Source organism: Dromiciops gliroides, chromosome 2, assembly GCF_019393635.1.
Source record: "Dromiciops gliroides isolate mDroGli1 chromosome 2, mDroGli1.pri, whole genome shotgun sequence".
NCBI lineage: Eukaryota > Metazoa > Chordata > Mammalia > Microbiotheria > Microbiotheriidae > Dromiciops > Dromiciops gliroides.
Genome location: NC_057862.1, coordinates 612,992,733 through 613,018,700, shown reverse-complemented (window position 1 = coordinate 613,018,700; position 25,968 = coordinate 612,992,733).

The window sequence follows — 25,968 nt, the reverse complement described above, 5'->3', positions numbered from 1 at the left end:
ATACATTTCTTTGTCAACAATAGCATTATCTTTAGGAAATTATAAAATGTTATTCACTGTATTCCAGGTATGGAAAATTTGCTTCATTCAGTCTTCCAAAATCAAAACTTTTAAGAGGCTGTTTTGTTAATTTCTTTTTTTTTGAATAACTTTTTAATATTTCCAAAAGAATGACAAGAACACAATGGCCACTTCTACTCAACTTTCTAGCACAGAAATATACTTTCTACTGTCAATGTTTAATCACCTCGATTTGAGATCCTATGAGTCCTGGGGGGGGGGGCGGGGAGAAAGAAACACACACATACACACAAACACACACACACATAAACTAGGAATAGTTAAGGGATATGTTGGTTATGGTCTACCGTGACAAAGATAATATCTTTCCTAGGTCACATTAGCTTTTCCTGATGTTGGTTCTATTATCATAAAATTCTGTAACACAAAAGTTACCTTCTCTTCTTGGGTACATATACATTGTATAAGGCCATCTTCTCCACAACTGTAACAGAAGTCATATCTGCCTTTTGCAACTTTTTTTTATGATAGTGATATGCATGTACTAAGCCACTTTTCCTTTAATTTCCCTTTCTCATTACTTTTCCATATGGGATGGATTTGTTTCTATGTATATTTTCCGTTATATTTTCTATAAAGTCCTTCAGTTGAATCACCACCTATTGAGCCATTCCCTTGATAATTACTTTTTTTTGTTCCATGTCTTGCAGTATTTAGATTTGAATATTGAGCATTTGAGGCATTTTTTGATTTGTCTTCTACAACTCAAATGATTTCACTTAATCTATGCATCAGGTAATCATTGGTCAATATTTGGTTAATTTTTCTTATAAACTTTATAGATCCTTTCAGAAAATTTTAGCCTCTTAGTCCTTGGTGCTATTTAGCTCATTCTAGTTATTAGTTTCCTCAAGGGATAAGTACCCTTTTAGATACAAGTATGCATAAATGACTGTAAAATGTTATACGCTTTGGGATAGCATTTGCCCCCCTTGGTGAATATTTTTTCACCAATGTTTGAGGAGTTCCATTTCCAGTGTTTGACCAAGGCTATGAGTTTATGAGTTAGCATTTGTTTTAATTTTAAGTATCTAATTTCAGTGTTTTATTTCTCATGTACTACCTTTTTCAAAAGCAGGGACTTTGAGGTTTTCCATGAAGCAGCATATTCTATCAGTGTCAGGGGAGAGTCAGTCCTGGACATCTGGTCCAGTCATTTAAAGAATCTTCCTTGTGGAGTACTAATATGTGTACTCAGCATCATTCAAATATTTTTCCACCAGGAAAGGTCTAAACTTAAATTTCCACACAGATATTACCCTAAACAATTTTTCAAACCCAAAATGTATTTGTTGTGCTGAGTTGTTATTTCCATTCTGTATTGCTGTACCATTCTTTAATTGTACTTCTCTCTTAGGTAGAAGACTATGTTTTTCTGATAGTATCCTGTTCATTATAACATGTTTATCGTACCTTAAGCTTGATGGAAAGTTTTCTTCATAAAAGCCCTGCAAAGTAGGTACCATACGTTTTGCCATTATAATCAATCATCATAACTATTTCCCTCCATCCCACTCCCTTCCCATGACATTTACTCTATCTTCTTTTTACCTATTCCTCCTCAAAAATGTTTTACTTCTGACTATCCTCTCCCTTGCTTTGCACTCCATTTTTTCACCCTTCCTTCCTTATCCTCTTCCCCTCCTACTTTTCTTCAGGTTTAAATAGATTACTCCTCCCAATTGGGTATGAAAGCTATTCCCTCCATGAGCCCACTCCAATGAGATCAGGGTCCCTGAGCTAATTCTGTGTTCTAAATTTTTCTTCCTCCCTCCCTCCTCAACCCTCTCTATGAGTTCATGAACTGAAGCAGAGCGAAATGTACTGTATACAAAATAACAGCAATAGTGGGGGATGACATGCTGGGGAGCATGTGGTTATTTTCAGCAAGGCAATGATCCAATATAACCCTGAAGGACTTATGAAGATTGCAGCCCATCTGCAGAGAAAGAACTGATAGTATCTGAAAACAGATGGAAACACATTAATTTTTTTTCTTTTCCTCTTTGACAATTCCTTAATCTGAAATTTTGGTTTTTTTACTGTTTTCTCTCACAACTAGCTAATATGGGAATTTTTCCATGACTACTCATGTATAACTTATTTTGAATTGCTTGAGTTCTTGTGGGTGGGGGGTGGGAATGGAGGGGGGAAGATATGTTGGAAGACAAAGTTTAAAAATAATCGATGTTAAAATTTTGTTTTTACATATATTTTGGAAAATAAAATTCTATTTAAAAATATTATGAACCAATTTTAAAATACACAACATTACCTGGATATTTACAGGTGTTCCAGAATGTTCAGATGATGTAAGTAATTCACAGAGAATAATCTCAATGGATGCTTCTGAACTCACACCCATAAATTCTTCTTCCCAGTGCCTCAATTAACTTATTCCGATTTTCAGAATGTTTATAATAGTCTGCTCATTAACCACAGGTTCTCTTGTATTGATCAGTAGTCCGTTATACATATTAACTTCCAAAAACTGTTTATCTATCTCTATTGTTGTTCAGTCATTTCACTCATGTCTAACTATTCTTGATCCATATTTGGGATTTTCTTGCAAAGACACTATAGTGGTTTGTCACTTCCTTGTGTGTGTGTGTGTGTGTGTGTGTGTGTGTGTGTATATAAACATCATATTATGCTTTGCTATATTAATATACATGTATCTATCCAAACATATACACATATGTATATACACACATACATACACAATCAGATATAAATATGTATGCATATAATATATAAATATATGTTTGCTTGTCATTGACCATATTCATATCTTCACAACATTGGTCCATAATGCCAATATACAACTACTAACAAGCAATATGTCAATTGACGAAACATTGATGAGTTCCAACAAATCCAATTTGGAATAGTATTAGTGATGTCAGACATAGCATAGTTTTCAGCAGATAGTGGTAGTTATCTAGTAGATGGTATGCTCTTAGGAATAGAGAAAATAAGAACAACAATAACATCATAACAATTTTCAACAAATAATACTTAAAATATGATTAAAAAGAGGCTTAAAGAAAAGTGAAGAAACAAACAAAACCTCTCAACCACAAGGACATCTTATTATTTATTTTAAGTAGAAATGAAATGACTCTATTCATTTATTCAATCACATCCCACTATTACACAGGCATGGGTAATGGTCTTTGTTCAATGAACAATAACATTGTCTCTGCAGTTTGCATTTCCCCTTTAGATTTTCTGATTCATTTCAGAATGAAGCTATAGTGTAGTGGAGAAAATCACTAAATCTGATGTTAAAAAAAATTCCAATCTGGGATCTGTTGTTTATGAGATCACTGATATTGAACTAGTCATTGAATCCTTCTAAACTTTAGTTGCCTCCTATGATAAAAGAACTCAAGTTATATAAACTCAGAGTTCTTTTTACTAATGCATGTTAAACATTTTATAGATAAGAAAGTGTTTTCTTCATATATACATGTATAGTTTTACATCTCTTTCTTATTCACTCAATGTTCATTCTTAAAACAACATTCCTGTTACTGTATACAACCTTCTCTTGGTTATGCTCATTTCACTCTTTGTTATTTCGTGCAAATCTTTACATGAATTTTCTAAGATCATTGAGCTCATCATTTCCTATAGCATAGTAGTATTCTATCCCAATAATATGCCACAAGTTGTTCAGCCATTCTCTAATTTTTGGGCATCCCTGCAATTTCCAGTTCTTTGCCACCATAGAAAGAGCTGCTATAAACATTTTAGAACATATAGGCATTCAATATTCTTAATGTATCTCAACTAATACTGAGGTAATATTGTTATAAAGATAGGAAGTGCATCTTTTGACTTTGAGCAAAAATACCATACTATGTTTGGGTTTTAAAGCACTTTACAACTTAATCAACTTCTTACCTTTATAGTTTTTTAAACTTTATTTCCCTCCATATATTTTGAGACCCAGTGATATTGGTCTTATGATTTCTAGAACAAGACATGCCATCTCCCATTTCTAAATATTTGCACAAACTGTCCCCTATGCTCAGAACATTCTCCCTTTTCTTGTCCACCTGCAGGATTCTTTCAAATCTCAGCTATGCTCATACTTACCTTCTTCAAAACACCTTTCTCACTCCTCCTTAGTTTTAGTGCCTCCTCTGAGATTATTTCTTATTCATCTTGTGTATATCTTATTTGCACATAGTTGATTACATGATGTCTGTTCCACTAGACCATAATCTCTTTGGGATAAGGGACTAGTTTTTTGCCCTTCTATATATCTTCATTGTTTAGCAAAATGCCTGGCACATAAGATGCTTAATAAATATTCGTTAATTGAGTGATCTGTAATTTAATTGGCATAGGGAATTCCTCCTGAATGAAGAAACTTTTTCTACCTAAGCAGGTTGGCACCTTATCTTTAACTTGAAGTATTAGAGAGCTTTTCTGAGCAAAGAAAAAATTAAATGATTTGTCTAGAGTCACACAAGACTGATCATGTCAGAGTTAGAACTTGAACCCACTTCTTGGTTTTGAGTATAATTCTATCTATGACACCATTATTGAGATAACTCACCCTGGATCCCATGGGCTGCATGATCCCCAGCAAAACTGGCATTATTTGGGGGGTTCTTTTAGGCTACTTAATATCCCATACCTGGAAGATCCCATTAATATTAACCCCCAACAGATCAAGGGTGTATATGATCTACTTAAGAGAGTTAAGAGAGACAGGGAGCATATTTCCCTAAATTTCCCCGCATCTTATAGCAGAAAAAAAAATGAGAGCTTCATAGTTTTAGAATTGCATAGAGAGGTCTTATAGTCTAACTCCTTTATTGTATAGATAGTGAAGCTGAAAGCCAGGAAACTAACATTGTCCAAAGTAATATAGGAGATAAGTAGCAGAACTAGGATTTGAACCCAGGTCTTCCTTCTCTGATATAATGCTTTATTCCACTATGAAAGAAGAATGGGTGATGATATTGACATTTTTTTCATGATTTAAGTTAGGTCCCATCGAATGGATTCTATCTATTCAATGAGATAGGAGTCTGAGTTGTCCAGTTGTTTCAGATAAGTCTGACTCTTAGTTAAATTCCACTCTAGTGGAATTTTCTTAGCAAAGATACTGAAGTAGTTTGCCATTTCCTTCTCCAGTCCATTTTACAGATGAGGAAACTGAGGCAAATAGGGTGAACTTATTTTCTCAGGGTCCCATAGCTAGAAAATGTCTGAGGATGGATTTAAACTCATGCAAATGAGTCTTCCTGACTTCAGGCCTAGTATTCTATAAACTGGGCCTCCTAGATGACCTTAAGTCATTTAATGTAAGTGTGGGATAATAGGGTATATTTGGGGACTTGAGGAGAGAAAAATATGGTTTGAAACTATCACTGAGGCATGAGATAAAGAACTAACAAGAGACTAGAGCAATGGATTTGGGGTAAGATGACCTGGATTCAAATCCTTCAGATCACTTATTTATTTCTATCACCTTGTGAAACTCACAACCTGTATACCTGGAAACTGTTTCCTTTTCAGTAAAATAAAGGGTTTGTACTAGATGGTTTAGAAAGTTCCTTCTAGCTGTAAGACCATGATCCTCTGTGACCTTTTGATTAAGCAGGAGTGAGGGCCCACCTGGAGTTATGCCCCATAAATTTTTAGTAGGTGAAATAAAATTCAGTTTTATAACTCTCCAGCAAGATTTGGCAGCCCAGGGTTGAAGATAAGAAGTGCTGATAGGGGTGTAGGCACAGTGCAAACCTAGCTCATCTTTCTTTATGACAGCAACATATACTTTCAAAGCTCAAAGCTCTCCCATGAAGCCTGGCACTACTTACAGTGTCTACCACAAAGTGACCACTTAATAAATATTTGCTGCCTTGTTTGTAGCATGTGGCGACTTTCATTACTTTACCATAAAAAAGAACCCAGTCAGTCAATAAGTATTCAGTGAGTCAATAAACATTGTTAAGAGTTTTAAGAGTTTACTATAGGGTGTGTGTGTATATGTGTGTGTGTGTGTGTGTGTGTGTGTGTGTGTGTGTGTGTGTGTGTGTGTGTGTGTAGATAGAATGCTGGGCCTGGAATCAGTAAGACTCATCTTCTTGAGTTTAAATATAGCCTCAGACATTTACTAACAGTCTGAATATAGGCAAGACATTTAATCTTCTTTGCCTCAATTTCCTCATCTGTAAAATGAGCTAGAAAAGGAAATAACAAACCATTCCAGTAACTTTGCCAAGAAAACCCTAAATGGGGTCATGAAGAGTGAGACAGGACTGAAATTACTGAATGACAAGTTAAATATAGCAGAAATTGGAAAGAATCCAAAAACGGAAAGCACTAGAATTAAGTGGGGGGTATGTCAGAAAAGTCTCCCTTTAGATTTTAAAACTGAAAGATACATAGAAATTACTTAGTCTAATTTCCTCACACGAGGAAATGGAAATTTGGGGATGTAAAGAAATATGAACATAACATCTGGGAATAAGAGAAGGATAAATTGGTTCAAGGGAAACCTAGGTCTGTAGCCTGACTCCACTAATTACTCTCTTTGTGACCTTGGGCAAATAATTGAAGTTTGTTGAGCCTGTTTTGTCCTCTGTAAAATGAGAGATTTGCACCAGACATTCTCTCTAAGGCCCCTTCCAACTGTAAAGTTATGGTCATAAAAGAAAGCAGTAGAGCTACAATTCAAACTCATCTTCTCTGATGAAAAAATCTATTGCTCTTCCCACAACCTGACACTAAACCACTCTCATCTTGCTTGTCAGGGTATCTGAGTTTTGCTTGTAGGTGTTAGAGCAGAGCAATTGGTTATTTAAATGGTATATTCAAATTTATGGAAATGGAAAAAAATTTTACATTTATATAGCATTTTACACTTTACAGAAGATTTTTTCCACACATTATCTCACTTGATCCTTGGAATAATTCTGTGAGGCAAGCAGTGGATGTATTGTTAGGTCTGTTTTGTAAAGATGAAGATATTAGGGGTCAGATAGGTCAAGTGGATTGCCTATTATTACATAAGTAGTAAATAATAAAGCCAAAAAGAATAAATAGATAAAAGAATGAATGAATGAGCAATTATTAGGTGCTTACTATGTGCCAAGGAATATGATAAGAGCTGTGTATATGATATGAATACAAAAGCAAATACAGTTGCCGCCCTCAAAAAATTTATATTCATATAGAAAGTGGTGGTCAGGAATTTATATTTGGTTTGAGAATATCCCAAGGATTCTAAGTAGAGTACCAGGGAAATAGATTGACTCAACCCATCCAAGATCCATTCTAGAACTGATTCAATCATGGTGACAAGTCTGATTTTTACTCCAGTGATCTTTACTCCACATCACACAGGACAGCTCATTAGGGTACTTGCCCAGCTTTTGATGTTACTAAAGGCTCTGGAAATACAAAGAAAATCAAAAGGCCGCTCCTACTCAAGAATATTACAGTCTAATTTGTAAGAGTACATGCAAAAAACTATGTACAAACAGAATCTATAGCTCTTTACTCTATTTCCTACTATTTTCTGGCTGACTGCCTACTGGCTCAGTTTGACCAACAGATTGTGTACTTATTTGCTTTCAAGATCCTGATTAGTCATCTACTGAATTCTTAATTTTTTTTGATCTACTGAATTCTGATCCTAAAGTTGATACTGTTTTCTTTCTGACCTACCATATGGCCCTTGGGTGAATAAGGGATTACTCCCACATGCATATTTACACTTCAGAGGCAGAGAACCCTGAAGTAGGACCTTGATCCTGATTGTAGCAATAGGCAAGGTTTAGAATTTCTTACAGGTAATTTCCACACTTACATTAATGGGGGGCGGGGAAAGAAGTGTATGTGGGGGGGGGCGCGGAAGAATCACAGAAGGACTGACCAGACGGACAAGGCAGAGGGGAGAATGATTGTTTGGAATCACAAAAGTCCAAGGAAAGACTTTTAATGATAAAATATCAAGGAGGTCAAAGACAGAAAGTCCAATTTTGATGGGATTGTGGCTGCAATGTTTGTCCAGTTCATCTTCCTATGTGATGGTAATTATATATTCAGAGCTCAGAGCTTTCCCACAAAGCCTGACACTAGATTTGGAAACTTACCATGCTTTAACGTAAAATAAATATTTTATACTCAAAATTTTGATATTAGTGATTTTATGGTAGCATAAAACAAGAATTATAATGGATTCTCATTGATTGGGGAAATTGTAGAACAAACTGTAGAGTATATTTGCCAACAAATATTATTGTATTATAAAAGAAAAAAATATGAAAAATTCAGAGAAACATGGGCAGATATATGTGGACATATGCAAAATAAAGAAAGCAAAAACAAGAAAAATATATGCACTGTGTACAACAATAATGTAAGCCCTAAATGGAAGCAAAACTCAAATCAATTGCCATAACCAATCTTGGGCCTTGTTGGCAGATAATGAAACATGCCTTCAATCTTGGTAGAAAGGTGAGTGAGACTATGGATATAGGATAGTGCATATATTTTAAAATCATCTCATTTTGTATGCTTTGTTTAACTATATTGCTTTATTGCAAGGGATGGCTCAATATGGGTGATTAAGATTTGTTGGGTTATGACCAGTATAAACTTAAAGATGATAAAACTTTAAACATATTTAAAAATAGTAGTCAATAGTATCAAATGAAGAAGAAAGATCTAGAGAAAGAAATACATGAAGAGATCCTGACGTAATCAGATCAGTGGTGAACATAGCCTATCATTTGGTAAATGTCATGACGAAAACAAGCAGTGAATTAGAGCAGGAGCTGAAGGTGAAATCATGACCAAGTTATTTTTTTTAACCTTCAGGAAAAAAGAATTCTGTATAGGCTCATCTGAGTAGTGGAGACATGTACCTTCCATGTTATGTCAGCATTGGTCCCAGTCACTGCTGATATGCTAGTTTAACACTGATTGTTTTCAATGCTTCAAAGAACCTAATTTACATTTATATTGAAAGGAAAAGCTTTCACTTTGGGCCCCTACCTAGTACACTGTAACTTTGCTTTAAAGTATTTAGTAAGTATGTGTTTGGGTCTTGCTATTTATAACAAGGTAGAATACATGCTTGAGAACTGGATTTGCGCTCATTTTTGTGAGGTTGCCAGTCAATTTTAAACATTTCATTTATATATAAGTGCTCTTATCCTTTGTCTCTTGTGCTCTAAATTCAATGTTACTTTCTCCAAAAGACTCAATTATCTCTTTCCACAATTCCTTGTTGGAAAAGAGGCAGCAGACACTTCTTTGTTTTTCCCCCATGAAGCTACACAGTGTCAGTATGTGTATAGTCTGCCCCTCCCCCCTCAAAGAAATGTTATTTACCAATGGACAGGGCTATAATTATATTTTTGGCTTGCTGGAAGTATCCTCTCATTTGGTTTAGTTACTTGCAAGACAATGTGATGATTCAGCAGTGATATCTTTTTTCCCCTATTATTTTTCTTTGATCATTTGTTTTTTGGTTTTCCTGGAACAATAACATATATACATACATACATATGTATGTATCCATGCGTGTGTGTATATAGGTATATGTGCAAGTGTATATGTATGTTTGCATGTATAGGTATATATATGTGTGTATGTATATGATGCATATAAGTGTGTTTTTGTGTATGCATATATGCATATTCATGTGTGTATATTCATGTGCATTATATGCATATGTCTATATAATTATATTTACATTTACATTTCTATTTATCATTGGACAATGAATTGAAACCATCTTATATTGAATTATGAGAATTAGGGGAGAAAGATGAGGAGGAAAATGCTAGAATTCTCCAAAATTTCTGTGCCTTATGCCAAGAGGGATGTGAATTATACAACAGCAACTGGATAGTCAACAATTATATAATAATCAATAAATACTAACTCTGGTGGACCTCAAAGTGATGAAAACCTAGTCACTGACATTGATGTTATTTGTTCTTTGTTCCTGAAGAGAACCATGACATCAGCATGATGTCATGACTTACACTGAATTAGATTTAAGGGGGGGGGGGCTGTGCAAGGTCTTCAACCTCACTCGCTCTTCCAAAGCCACCTGGGTCCAGTCACAAAACATCAGCATGACTGGAGTTGGCCCCAGATATTTAAAGCAATTGAATTTAAGTGACTTGCCCAGGGTCACATAGTGTCTGAGGTGAAATTTGAACTCAGCTCCTCCCAACTTCAGGACCAATGCTCTATCCTTCTGTGCCACCTACCTACCCCAGTGATATTGATAGAATGAGTGGTAGAGTATTTAGTAGCTTCTTTATATTTTATTATGCATTCCATAGCCATTTCTCTAGCCTGATTATTTTAAAAAGTCCTGCATTCAGCCCTGGGACATGATATTTTTAGGAGGAAAACCATTTACAGACTAGTAGCTAAAAATGTACCTACCCTGAGGCCAATTTCCAATAGCATTTATCTTTAAATAACCCATGTACATGAACAAAAGTCTATTCCACAATATTTTTTTAAAAGTCATTATTTCATGCTTGGAGTCATTCATTGATGAAAGAATCCAACTCTATTTCAAATTAAATCATTCCATGTTGAGGCATCTAAATGTTAGAAAGGTTCTCTCACCTTTCACTCCCATTACAATAGACCCAAATATATTCCATTGCTGCTTTCTAACCTTTACTCTTTAATTTTGTACTCTGGGACCAAAGAGTAAAAAAAAAAAGGTCTGGTTTTTTTTTTATATGATGTTCTTCCTGTCTTCTATTTTCTAGGTAAAAGATCCTCAGATACTAACAACTGACTATAAGAGTTTCCATAGTATATATCTATGCATCAAGCACTTATTTAGTGGCTATTATATTCCAGGTTGGGGCAGCTAAGTGATACAGTGACTAGAGTGCTGGTCCTGCAGTTAGGAAGACATCTTTCTGAGTTGAAATCTGACTTCAGACAGTAACTATATGAACCTGGCTAGTCACTTAACTGTGTCCACCTCAGTTTCCTCCCCTATAAAATGAGTAGAAGAAGGAAATAGTAAAGCACTCCAGTATCTTTACCAAGAAAATCCCAAATGGGGTCACAAAGAGTCAGACATAACTGAAATATTCCAAGAATTGTGCTAGGTACAGGGGAAACAAAAATGGTAAATTAAAAAGAAAAATCATTATTCTCAAGACATTTAAATTTTTATAGATGAATTCATTTTATGTAGTGTGGTGGGGGAGAGGGAAATGAACTCTGTTCTTAAAGGAGAGACCTAAACGAAAATCAGGAAACCCAAGACAGAAGGATGTTGTTTGGGAAATGAGGACTCTGGAAAGCCTTCTGTAGGTCATCCAAAGTGATAATGCCAAGAAACGCACCATGACATTTTAAATTTCAAGAGACTTGATTCTACATCAATTTACTCCACATTTCTATTGACCATATATGATTATATATCCATTTATGTATAGGAAAACTGTTTTTTATCCTCATAATACTGTTTTATGCATTGTAAGACAGTAATCAAGCAACTTTTTAACTTTGTTAGCTCAATACCTGCAATTTAATTACTCTCATTCCATTTAATCTTTCTTCATCTAATCTTTATATAAAATCCTTCAAATATATGTATAAACATTACAATCACATATATCTGGTAGATATAGATAGATAATATCACATACATGTGACATATACATATACACAATACTCATACATACACACATATACATATACATATACATAAACATAAACATATACATATACATACACGTATATTAAGCATAGACTTAACTGGTAGGATCAGAAATAGGATGATGACCACAGGAGGTAAGAAACAGAAAATGATTGTAAAGCAGCTAGAGCCTTGTTTTTTTTAATCTCTAAAATGATCATTTAGATTAAATTATTCTAAAAGCTCTTGAAGCTCTATAATTGTATGATTCTAATAATTAGCACTTATGAGTGTTAGTACAGCATCTGACACTTAGTAGATGCTTAACAAATTGTTATTGACTAATTGATATATTTCTAGAATTAGCTGAAATTTATATAACATTTTAAAGCTAACAGGGTATTATGTTAAGAACAATCATGTTAACCCTCTTAATTCTTTAGTTCATGTATTATTATCATTTTATAGTTGAGGAAACTCAGAAAGATTGAGAGAATCAGAGCTTAAGTGATTTTCTTAGTGTCACATGAAAACCAAGGGCCAGAAAAAGACACAAAACCAAAATCTACTGACACCATGAACAGTTTTCATTCTTTTCTTTTCTTTTTATTTTTTGTAAAGTTGCCTTATCCCTTTATTTCTCTGATTTAATAAAATTCATCAGAGAACCATAGAATTTAGAAGTTAGAAGGGATCTTACAGGTAATATTAATTAACCAATCAACAAATATACATTAAGTGCCTATATGTGCCAGGCACTGTGAATGGCCAAAAAAAAGAAAAAAAGGAAGAAATAGCTTCCTACTTTCAGAGAGCTTATGTTCCTGAATAGCAACCTATTTCACAATATCTCAATATCTTTAATTGCATATCTACATATGTTGTGCTTAGAGACCTCCCATGAGTCAGTAACATAGTGTTCTAAGTCAGATAGTTCCATTGTGAAGTAAATAATTGTTAGAAAAGTTCTTCAGTGCTCCTTATAATGGGCCCAAATCTACTTTTTTTCTTTTTAGTTTTGTTCAGTGACCAAAGAGAAATATTATTATATCTCTTTCATATGACATCCTCTCTAATTCTTCTTTTCTCCAGTCAAAACATCCTTAGATCCTTTTATCATTTCTTATATGGCTCAGTCTAATCAATTTATCATTATAAGTTGTCTTCCTTTAGACATATCCAAAACTAATAATTTGATTCCTTAAACATGCCCAGAACTGAACACACTTCTCCAACTGTGATCTGATCAGGGAAGAACACAATGGGACTTGTGAAAGTACATAATCTTAAGACTGAATTAGCTTTCTTGACTGATAATTGCAATTTTGACTCATATAAACAGTCTACTATATCTTTAAAATATGAACTCTTGGGGGCAGCTAGGTGGCACAGTGGATAGAGCACCAACCCTGGAGTCAGGAGTACCTGAGTTCAAATCTGGCCTCAGACACTTAACACCTACTAGCTGTGTGACCTTGGGCAAGTCACTTAACCCCATTTGCCTCACTAAAAAAATAAAAATAAAATATGAACTCTTGTGTAATCATGCCTTATCCATTTTATAATTCTGCTAGGATTTAAAAAAAAATTAAAGTACAGGACTTTAAATGTACTACAATTAAAGTTTATCCTATTATTAGGTTTCACACTTAATTCTAGCCTGTTGACTTCTTTTGCAATCCTTACTCTAATATACAGTATATTGATAATATATAGATACAAATATACATACACACATAAGAATACACATATGTATGTGTAATATACATGTGTATATAATATATATGTATATGTAATATATATGTATATGTATCTCTATCTCTATCATTTCTACATTTATCTCTATCTTTATCTTTACCTCTACCTCTACATCTATCTATCCATTTCTGTCTATCTATCATCTATCTATACTTCCCAACTCTCTATTATCTGATATATCTTTACCTAAATAATTGATTAAAATATTGAACAACATAAGATCAAAGTAAGATTTCTAGGGCCCTCCATTGGAGACCTAAGGAAACATTGAACCCTTAAAGTCTACTTTCTGGCTCTAGTCATTCAATCAATTTATAATCCACCAACAAATGCAGTAAAAAAGGAAATGAGTTCATTGGGGCATGGAATGTTTTATGAAACCATGCTGAATCTTACTGATGACCATTCCTTTTCTAAAGGCTTTTGACTTTAACATTTTGAATAATACATTCTAGAATTTTGCCATCCACCAAAGTCAAGTTCATTAAAGTTTGAACACCCTGTATTCTTCTTTTCTTTGAGAACAGAAATATTTGTGCTCATCTTCACACATGTGGTATTTATTCAATTCTCCATAGTTTTAAAAGAGCAACAGGAGATCAGCAAGAACATTGTGAGTTCTTTTAATACTCTCATACATATTAAGTACATGACAGACAAATTTAAGACATTGAAGGTAGCTAGGTATTCAGTGTATAGAAGGTAATTTTGATGTCAATACATAAAATTAGACTGGGAGAGATCACAATAATTAGACTCACTATTTATATAGAAGGTTAAGATTAGAAAATTAATTTATATAGTCCATCTTTTTTATGAGCATTATCATAACTATGTGTAACAGATATTACCTACTTTATTTACTCCATTTTACAGATTAGAAAAATGAGTATAAGAGATTTGACCATGATTATACAACAAATAAGGGCGAAAAAAAAGCATTTGAAACCAGAAACATTATACTTACTGCCTTTAGAAAGGTGAATGCCAATCATGTGACTGATATTCATTCACTCATTCACACATCCATGCATACATGCATAGGAAACCTACCGATCACATTTTTATAGAATACTTTGAGCCAGAAAATGAAATGAAATCTGTCATATTAAAGTTCCAAGGAAAGTTTCATAAAAGAAAACACTAAGGATTAACAATTTATTGTTGTAAAAACAACCTAATTAAACCTTAGATAATAAAGACTATCAGAGAGACTTGGATGGTTTTTATTCATTCTTCTTCAGGGTGATGCAGAATTCCTAAAGGTAAAAGAATTGTGAAAACTGGTTTAAAAAAAAATGGGGGCAGTTGGGGGCGGCTAGGTGGCACAGTGGATAAAGCACCGGCCCTGGATTCAGGAGCACCTGAGTTCAAATCCGGCCTCAGACACTTGACATTTACTAGCTGTGTGACCCTGGGCAAGTCACTTAATCCCCATTGCCCCGAAAAAAAAATGGGGCAGCTAGGTGGTTCAGTGGATAGAGAACTAGCCCTGGATTCAGGAGGACCTAAGTTCAAATGTGGCCTCACACGCTTAACAATTACTAGCTGTGTGACCCTAACAAGTAACTTAACCCCAATTGCCTCACCAAAACAAACAAACAAACAAACAAACCAAACCTTAAAATAAACTGCTGCCAACTTGCTATAAAGAAGAAATTTTTATTAGTGCTAAGACAATACAAAGAATGAAGTGTTGAATATTACCACAGATTTTTTGAAACTGATGAAGCTCACTTTTCCTCCAAAATATAAAAAAAAAAACACCCTAACAACTTGTTTTTAAGACTTCCAGTAATTCTCTAGCATATGGTAATCTTATCAGACCATCAAAATTTCATGAAGAAATGTTTTTAGTATGTATTTGCTTCTATTTGGCCTAGGAGTCTTGAGGTAATGATGAACTATGATAAACATATTGGCATACTGAGAAGTAGAATTTTTCCAATTAGAGAAATGACTAAATGGAAATGGGATACTCCAACATGGCTTTGCACCATGCTGCCCATTACAAAAGCTTAAGATATGTATCTAAGAGATGTAGATAAACATGCTTCAGTGGCCTGGGAACTCTCCTACTTTAAACTCCATTGAAAGCCAATGGGCTTCTGTCCAGCCAAATCTCAGAACTGAGTTTCATTAAAATCATACTTTGAAAAAATGTAATCTGTAGTTTTAAATTTAAGAATTATAGAATATACATCAAGATCATGTGAACTAAATGGAAAATTATGCAACATAAGTGATTATAGTAACATGAGAACATTTCATATTTAAAAAGGTTTTTAAATGTAAATATGTTAAGATTTATTGAATGTCAACATATTTCATTTTTTTCTTTGTTCTAGTTGATTCGAACACCAGTATAAGCAATAAGAATTGAGTCCCTAAAACAAGTTTCTTTTCACCTAGTATACAGACAAATGCAGGTCAGTATGTGCCAATAATTTGGGAAATCCTAAGGTGGGTCAGAGAACGATCCTCACCTGGGGGAAAGAGAGCATAGCTAGAGGAGAGGCAGGTAATACACCTGTTAACTGAAGGTCACGCCAATTTATTGCTTGAATGATTGTGAAGAAAAATATGGGAAGATCAGAACTTTTATTGATCAGAGAGTCTATAGCCATAGAATACTAGGAGTATTTAGGAAGCTTATTTTCAGGGGGAGCCATAATGTTGATCTTATGTCTGATCTTCATCTGTTTCACCAAAGAATAAGTTCCTTAATTGAATTGGAGTGTTCTCTCTCAGCCAATTGCTGCTAACTCCATGTGTTGTGCTAGTGGGAGAGGAGAGGTCTTGTTGATTCCTACTGATAAAGTCATCCCAACTAAGTTGCTGTATAAAGAAACCACTTCTGATTGAAAGCCATTTTGTATACATTTTCATGGATTGCCAGGACTAAAGAATTCAGTATTTAAGAGGCACCTTTCAGATAATGATCTTTTTGTCCTTAGCTAGACTAGTCATGAAGACAACAGATATAGCTTGACATTGAAATAGTAATGTAAGTCTATCATTCTTTGAAGAATCTGATAGAGATTTTGCTTGGTTGGTATTACCTTGGGGAATAAATCTAAACCATGATGAAATATCAAAATAGTTTTTTTATGATTAGTCATGTTAGAATTAAAATATCTCCTACTACACCATGTTTTGGTATCATATTAATGGTATCACTGCCTCCACCAAAATCTGTATAGTTGCAATTTTCAGATACATCAATGTTATAAAATCATAGATTTAGGATAAGATGGAGTCTTATGGGTAATCAAGTCTAATTCTTTCATCTTACAAAGGAGTAAATTAAGACAGAATATCTGAGGGACTTGTCCTGTGTTACAACAGTAGTGTAAGAATTGGAATAACACCCCTTGCTGGGAGTGACATTGTGAGCTCTGGCCTGAAAAGAAACCATGTGACTTTAGCATAAGGAAGTGACCTTTCTGGGCTTTCGAAAGTCAGATCAGTGTCAGGAAGTGAAGTTTGCCGCCCTGTGGGTCCTGTCAATCAGAGCTACCAACAAATTAGTTTGGAGCTCTGTGTGTGTGTGTGTGTGTGTGTGTGTCTGTGTGTGTGTGTGTGTGTGGCTCTGTTTCCTATTTCATAGGAGTCTTCTGGGAGGAGCAAGGTTTTTTGTTGCCAGACAGGGGCTTGGCAGCAGAGACAGGCAGGATAGGGAGAGCAGGCAAATCTCATACTTTATCCACGTGTTTCTCTTTACTAACCCCTAATAAACTTTAATAAATACTTAATTCCCAAAGATTGGTGTGATACATTTACTAATTTAAGGTGACCATTCATTAGATTTTAGACATCATAGCTAGAATTTTAGGCCCTTACAGTACTAAATAAAATGCTAGAATTTGGACTCAGGCACTCTAACACTAAATTCAGTACACTTATACAGTACCACAATGAGATAATTTCATTCAGGAAGAGAAAAAATTAGGTTGATATACAACAAGAATAGAGTCATGTGGTTTGTACTTGGCTCAGTATAAGGGGAAACACAATTAGAGAAAAATCAAGAACAGTCAATCAATCAACAAGTACTTATTACATGCTTACTATGTTCCAAACACTGTACTAAAGGATGGGCATATAAAGAAAGGCAAAAACAGTTCTTGCACTCTAGAAACTCATATTCTAATGGGAGAAGTGACATATTAATAATTAGTTACATAAAAGATATAAAATAGTGTAAGGGGATAAAATTTCTAGCTAGTCTAAAATATCTAATGAGTGGTCACTAATAAATTATAAGCTTTAGCAAGAGTTAGACTTTTAAGCATTTATTAAGGAGAATAAGAATTTGCTGAAGAGAGAGAGAGAAAGGCCTAGATTTATCTATCAAAGGAAGAGTGCATGTTTAGCTCTGCTCTCCACCAGAGTCCTCATGAAAGCGACTGAGAGTGCGTGCCTCACCCCCTCTTCCTCCCACAAGCAAACGTCACTTCCTGATGCCAAAGAAAAGCCGCATGCCCTTGCCCTCAGAGCCCTTCTCCTCATGGTGCAGCTTTCCTACAGTAAGTCTCCAGCAGGTGGTGTCATTCCAATTATTACAATAGATAGATGGTAATCTAAGATGGAAAGGCACTAGAAGTTGAGGAAAACAAGAAAGACCTTGCAGAAGGTAGAATTTGTATAGAATTTTAAAAGAAGGCAGGGAAAATAACAGTTGAGTGTGAGGGTACAAAGCAAACCAGTCATGGAAAATAGCCAGTGCCAAGGGACAGTGGTGAGAGATAGACTAGATATTAGCCTTGAGGAGAGTTAAATGTAAAACGTCTAGGGGCAGCTTGGTGTTGCAGTAGTTAGAGCAATAGCCCTGAAGTCAGGAGGACCTGAGTTCAAATCTGGCCTCAGACACTAAACACTTACTAGCTGTGTGACCCTGGGCAAGTCACTTAACCCCCATTGCCTCACTAAAAAAAAAAAAAAGTCTAGGGGAAGCTTAGTGTTGCAGTAGTTAGAGCAACAGCCCTGAAGTCAGGAGGACCTGAATTCAAATCTGGCCTCAGACACTTGACACTTGCTAGCTGTGTGACCCTGGGCAAGTCACAATCCCAATTGCCTCAAAAAAAAGTCTAGAAAGGTAGAACTGAGGGAGATTATGAAGAATTTTAAATACTTTGAACACAGGGTATTGCATTTCATCCTAGAATAATGGACTAGGTATAGACCAACATTTCATACCATATAAGGTTAAAATTGGTACATGATTAACACATAAAAGGGGATACCACAAGCAAATTAAGAGAGCAAAGAATAATTTTTCTGTCAGACTTATAATCAGAGGAAGAATTTATGACCAAAGAAGATATAGAGAACAATATACAATATAAATGGGTAATTTTGATTATATAAAATGAAAACATTTTTGCACAAATGAAACTAAACTAAAATAACCGAGATTATAAGGAGATTAGAAAACTGGGAAAGAATTTTTGAAACAAATATCTCTGATAAAGGCCTCATTTTTCAAATATATAGAAAACTGAGTTAAATTTATAAAAATACAAGCCATTCCCTAATTGATAAATGGTCAAATGATATGAAGAGGTAGTTTTCAGACGAAGAAATCTAAGCTATTTGTAGTCATATAAAAATGCTCCAAATCACTATTGATCAGAGAAATGCAAATTAAAACAACTCTAAGCTACAACCTTACACCTATGAGAGTGGCAAATATATATAAAAAAAGGAAAATATTGAATGTTGGAGGGGAAGTGGGAAAACTGGGATCCTAACCCACTGTTGGAGTTGTGAATGTATCCAACTGCTTTGGAAAGCAATTTGGAATTATGCCCAAAGGCATAATTTTGTTCTAGCAATCCCACTATTAGATTTATAACCAAAAGGCATCCCCAAAAAAGAGAAAAAAGTCCTATTTGTACAAAATTATTTATAGCATCTTTTTCTGGTGGCTAAGAATTGGAAATCAAAGGAATGCTCATCAAATGGGGAATGGCTAAACAAGCTGTGGTATATAATTGTGATGAAATATTATTGTGCTATAAGCTATGACAAACAGGATGATTTCAGAAAGACCTGTAAAGACTTATATGAACTGATGTATACTGAAGTCAGTAGAACCAGGAGGACATTGTACACTGTGATAGGAATATTGTTTGATGAAGAATTGTGAATGCCTTAACTATTCTCAGCAAGACAATGATCTAAAATAATCCCAAATGATTTATGATAAAACATAGAAAGAACTAATAAAGAGTGAACACAGACTGAAGCATGCTATTTTTACTTGCTTTCATTTTTATATTTTATTCAAATTTTCTTATTCAAAATGATTAATATGGTAATGTTTTACATAATTTCAAAATATATTATAAATTCATTTTTTAAAAAATAAGCCATAAAAATCTGTTGGAGAGCATTAAGGAGGAGGGAGGGGCATGTTGAGATTTGTACATCAGAGAAATCATGTTATTGTATGAGTGGAGGATGAATTGGAATAAGGAAAGAAATTGCGGTGGGAAGACTAAGCAGAAGGCTATTACTATAACCTTAGCAGGAGGTGATCAGGTCCTGAACCAATGTGTGAGATGTTAAGAAATTGGAAATGCTAAAAATTGACAATGAATTGGATACATAGCGTAAGGAGTCAAGTGTGATTCCAAGAATTGTAGTCCCCTTAAAAGCAACATAAAAAGTTTCTGAAAACCTGGTTTGGGGATCATATGTCTTGTGCATACATGTATGTATGTGTATGTACACACATATGTGTACTTATATGTGTGTATGTATGTGTATATGTAATGACCTATCAGCAAATAGGAACTAAACCCCCCTGAAATCTGAAATTGCAAATTGTATTTTAACTTTGATTATGAGAGTTGCTCTGTATAATCATAGATTCATAAAATGTTTGGACAAGGCAAGAACTTAGGCCTCATCAAACCCAGTCCCTTCTTTTTATATTTAATGAAACAGACTCAGAGTGGGTTAAAGGTTTATCCATTTAGATCCTGGTTTGAACTAAACTCACCCTGTGGATTAACTTTCAGGTGGATTTTTTTTTTCATTGCATGAGTACTGGCTATTTCTAAGAGCACTTAAATAACAAATTACATTCTTGTCCATTTATTTTCAGAATATTTATTTTCTAAATGCAACTGGCCTTCTTGCTGATAACCTTGAGTAGAGCTATTTTAAGTAAAAGGGATAAGAAAAAAAGGACAAATTTTTATCTCATGTTTTTACTCTTTGGAATTGAAAATCAAAAAGTACTGATAAGCCACTCTTTTCTCTTTAACCTTGCTTTATGTGATTCCTTATAAAGGAATCTAAGGAATTCCTATTGGACATGTACTTATCTAACCTAAGTTTTCATTTTTGTGTGTGAAAATTGGAATCCCTTTATTATAAATACAAGCTTAAAACTGACTCATTCAGCACAATATGTACCAAAGAGTATGAAAAGATAATGTGTTCATATGCAATTGCCAAGTCAGGCTTTGATTTGCACTCTGCTATACCTTCTCAGCTGCTTTCAGGATTCAAACTTCTTCCTTGGCCTCCTAGGCCTTGAACTGTTTAACCTCAGTCCTTTATTTTACACAGGACAATTACCAGGGAAATCCAGGTGTTTGGCCAGTTAGTATAGTACTTTAAAAATGTGATGGGTTTTAGAAACAGATATTAGTGGAATAAGATAATTAAATGTATTTTCTAATACCATGTTTAATTCTTATCCAGTTTGTGACGATGTACCAGCAAGGTGAGATGATTTAATTTTTTTCTCTCTGGGAAGCAATGAGAAATGGATCACTTAGTTAATGAGATATATGTTTGTGTCAGCTTCTCTGGCAATCAATAAGGTCTGCAATTATGAATTTCTTCAAAAGCCAAATTATTAATGGCATCTGCAATTGAAAACTGAGACATGGAACATTACACAAAATGGTTCTTATTGAAACATAAAGCATACAAATAAAAAATGTCTTCTTTTTAAAGACCTAAATCCTCTTTGTTACTCCAGTTCCATTTGTGTTTTTGTGATTCTCTTTATGTAATGAGAATTTGTATCTGAGATTGTGTTTTAGTACTGGAATAGGAATGAAGGGGGAAGATGCATTACTTCTAAAATACACTTAAATAATAATATAAAATTACTATCTATTACCAAAATCCTAGTATAGTATTGGTCAAATGACAGTTCTAAGATATAAGTAGATGGCCATAAAGCACCATAAAGAGAAGCTCATTGTAAAGAATGATGGACTTTGAATCATGAGACCTGGGATTGTACTCTGCCTTGGGTACTAATTGAATGACTATGGGAAAGTCATTTAAAACTTGTGTACACCTCAGTTTCCTTACCAATATAATATTTTCAGTCATGTCAAACACTTCATGACCCCTTGTAGAACTTTCTTGGCAAAGATACTGGAGTGGTTTGCCATTTCCTTTTCTAGCTCATTTTACAGGTGAAGCTACTGAGGCAAATGGGGTTAAATGACATCCCCAGGACATACAGGTAGTAAGTGTCTGAGGTTAGATTTAAACTCAAATAAATGAGTCTTTCTGACTCCATGACCAGAAATTTATCCACGTCACCACCTAACTGCCATAAAAATTCTAGTGTAACATTGGTCTAATGATATTCCTGAAATATATGTAGATAACATTGGAGTCCAATATAGTACAGGAAAGCTCAATAGAAAGAATGCTGTACTTTGAGTCAGAAGACTTCAGATTGTACTCTGCCTTATTAGATACTAATGGTATAAATGACCATGGGAAAATAATTTATTATCTATACTTCAATTTACCCATCAGTAGAATGGCATAATAATGTTGGCATTACCTAACTTGGTTGTAATGAATGTGCTTTACAATCACTCAAGACCTATATCAATGCCAGTTTTTGTAATTGGAACAGAGGTGAGGGAATTGGACTTGATGGCATGTTATAATCTCTTTTATTTTTAAATCTATGATCTGATGATCCTAAGACTCCTTTCCTTCTTTGGTAAACTTGACAGAACCATCTGTATACTAAATGCCTCCAGTTTTCCCATTTTCTTATAAAGCTTCTGGAATCCATCTTATAATCTCATTTTCAATTGAAACTGATTTCACCAAAGTTAGAAATTATCTCTTAATTTTCAAATCTTTGATCCTTTGTCCTCATCCTTCTTGACCTCTATGCAACATTTCAAAGAAGTGATACTTCTCCTGCATACTTTCTCCTCTCTAGGCTTTCATGATACTTTTGTCTCCATGTTCTCTTTCTGTTTTATCCCCTTTCAGTATTCCTTGACAGTTATTAATATATGTAATACAACTAGCTAACATGCCATGATTGTGAGTGTCCCACAATGATCTGTGCAGCGTTCTCTTCTCTTTGTCTTCCTACTTCATCACTTTATCACCAAGTAAGTTGTGTCTCAAATGAAATTATGTTTTGGTCTTCTCGACTTCCTCTGGAGCATCCTGGTCTATACGTTCCTCTTATAATGCATTTTCCATAGGTACTACTCTTCTAATTAGTGAATTGCTTGCCAATGTTGTCTTTTAATAATGGGACTCAAACACATCACTTCTAGCTCAACTTATTCCCCAGACTTCACAACTTTACCAGCAGCTTTGTCCTTGCCTTTGGTAGATTCTCACCCTCATGTTTTCTCTTTCCCTATTCAAATGGAAAATTCCTACATGTAGAGACTATCCTTTTTGCTTATATTTCTATCCCTAGTTCTTCACACAGACTCTGGTATCAAATGCTTAATAAAGGTTCTATCTATTTGTCTGTCTTTGTATAACAGCATTCACAGGTTAATTTAAAACCTCTATGCACATTATTCTTAGATCTATATACAAGCCCTAGTCCCTCTAATAAGCTATATTTACACACTATTAACTGCTTTCTGAATGTTGAAGTAAATGTCCCATATTAATCTCAAATTCAACAAGTCTAAAAACATAACTCATACTCTCCTCACACTCTCCCATCTTCTGATTTTTTTCATTTCTATCACACTATCCTACTCCCAGATGTCCAGAGTCATAAACTTGTTACCATTTTGTACTCATCACTAGCATTCACCCCACATATTGATGGTGTTGCCAAGTTTTGTCCTTTATACATACATCTCCACTATCCTACTCCAGGCCTTATCACCTTATTCCTGGAACACTACAATAATCTTCTGGTGTTCTTCCTGCCTCAAGTATCTTCATTATCCCAATCCATTCTCCATTTAGCTTTCAAAATGACTTTCCCAGGACTGTATTGTACAAAACTATTTATAGCTGCTCTCTTTGTGGTGGCAAAAAACTGGAAATCAAGGGAATGTCCATAAATTGGGAAATGGCTGAACAAGTTGTGGTATATGCATGTAATGTAATACTATTTTGCTATAAGAAATGATGAGCAGGCAGATTTCAAAAAAACCTGGAAAGACCTAAGTGGACTGGTGCTGAGTGAAGTGAGCAGAACCAGGAGAACATTGTACACAGTAACAGTAACATTTTGTGATGATGAACTGTGATAGACTTAGTTCTTCTCAGCAATACAATGATCCAAGACTATTCCAAAGAACTCATGATAGAAAATGTGCTCCACATCCAGAAAAAAAAAATACTGTGGATTCTGAATGAAGATTGAACAATACTGTAAATAACACAAAACAAAATAAAACAAACAAACAAAACACACAAACTGACTTTCCCAAAGGATAGGTCTCAACATGTCAGTCTCCCCTCACCCCACAATCAATAAATTCCAGTGACTCCCTATTAATTGCTGAATGAAAAAGAAATTTCTCTTGCATTTAAAACATTGTAAAGTAGCCCCTTCCTACTTCTTCTTTTCATACTTTATTTGCCTCCATGAAACCTATGAACCAGATTTACTGACCAATATCTTCATTGAACATAATCATCCTTCTCCTATCTCAGTACTTTTGTAGTAGCTGTTATCTTCAGCCTCTTATGCTCTCCTTCCTCACCTCACACTTTCTTTCTCTGGCTTCCTTCAAGACTCAATTCAAATTTTATCTTCTTTTGGAACCTGCATTTCTTGGTTCTTCTAGATGCTGGTGCCTTCCCTTTCAGATTAATATTGGTTTACTCTTTTTTTGTGTGCTCGCACCTATTTCTGTAAATTTGAATTTGAGAAGGGCAGCTAAGTGGTGCAGTGGATAAAGCATGGGCCCTGGATTCAGGAGTACCTGAGTTCAAATCTGACCTCAGACATTTGACACTTACTAGCTGTGTGACCCTGGGCAAATCACGTAACCCCCATTGCCCCACAAAAACAACAAAAAAAATTTGAATTTGTGATAATTGAAGGCAGAAGATTACTTTTGCCTTGATTTCTAAACCCAGACATTAGGATAGTTTAGAGAACATAATAAATTACTAACTCACATTCTGACAAAAAATGAGAAGTTAGGCTTTTTGTCCATGGTCATGTAGTTAATGGGTACCAAAAGTAGAATTTTAATCCAGGTCTTCTCAGTCTTAGTCTTGAAAGAAATTCATGTTTTTTAAAATACATTTTATTGATATATTTTATATTATCCCATTTTCTCCTTGTATCGCTCTTCTTTTATATCACAGATTACTAGATTATCTATCTATCTATCATCTATGAATTAAGAAGGGGAAGGAGGAAATCAGTAAAACCAATCAATTCATTTTAAAAACAACTGGCATTATATGCAAAGTTCTAGACCCATGAACACTATACTTTTACAAAAGAGAAAGGTAGGCTTCCTCTCATAACTTCTTTATTGCCAAGTGTGTTCTTTTTAATTTCACAATATGAACCTTGTTCTTTTCATTTACATTGCTGTATTGTTTGTATATTGTTTTCTGGATCCATTTACTTTACTTTACTTTTCAATAGTACATGTCAGGTTTTCTATTTTTTTCTCTATTGTGTTCATTGTGCCAGAATTTGTTTAACCATTCCTCTTTCCGTGGATATTGGCTGGTTCTAGGTCTTTGTTATCATGAAACAAAATGTTACTATAAACTGATATTAATATTTTAATGTCTATGGAATCCTTCTTTTTAATTTTTCTTATTTTTGCCTTGTTGGGGACCTCCTTGGGGAAATATGCCTCCCAGCAGAATTTCTAGATAAATGATATGGATATTTTAATCCCATCATTTGCTAGTTTCTTCTCTCTGAGATTATCTCCAGTTTATACTGTATATATCCAATTTATATTCTGTTCTTTGCATGTGGTCTTCTCCATTAGATTCTAAGCTCCCAAAGGCAATGATTCATATTCCTTTATTTTATCAACAGCAATTCACTTAGTCCCTACCATATCAGAAGTTCCTAATAAATATCTTTTGACTTGTTGATATCATTCAAATAATTTCAAATTTAGACACTTTTAATATCATGAAGCTCTTTCAAAACATTGAATTTTAACATAAATATTAATCCTGTGCTCCTACATTAGTGTTAAAATTCTCTCTTGATACTA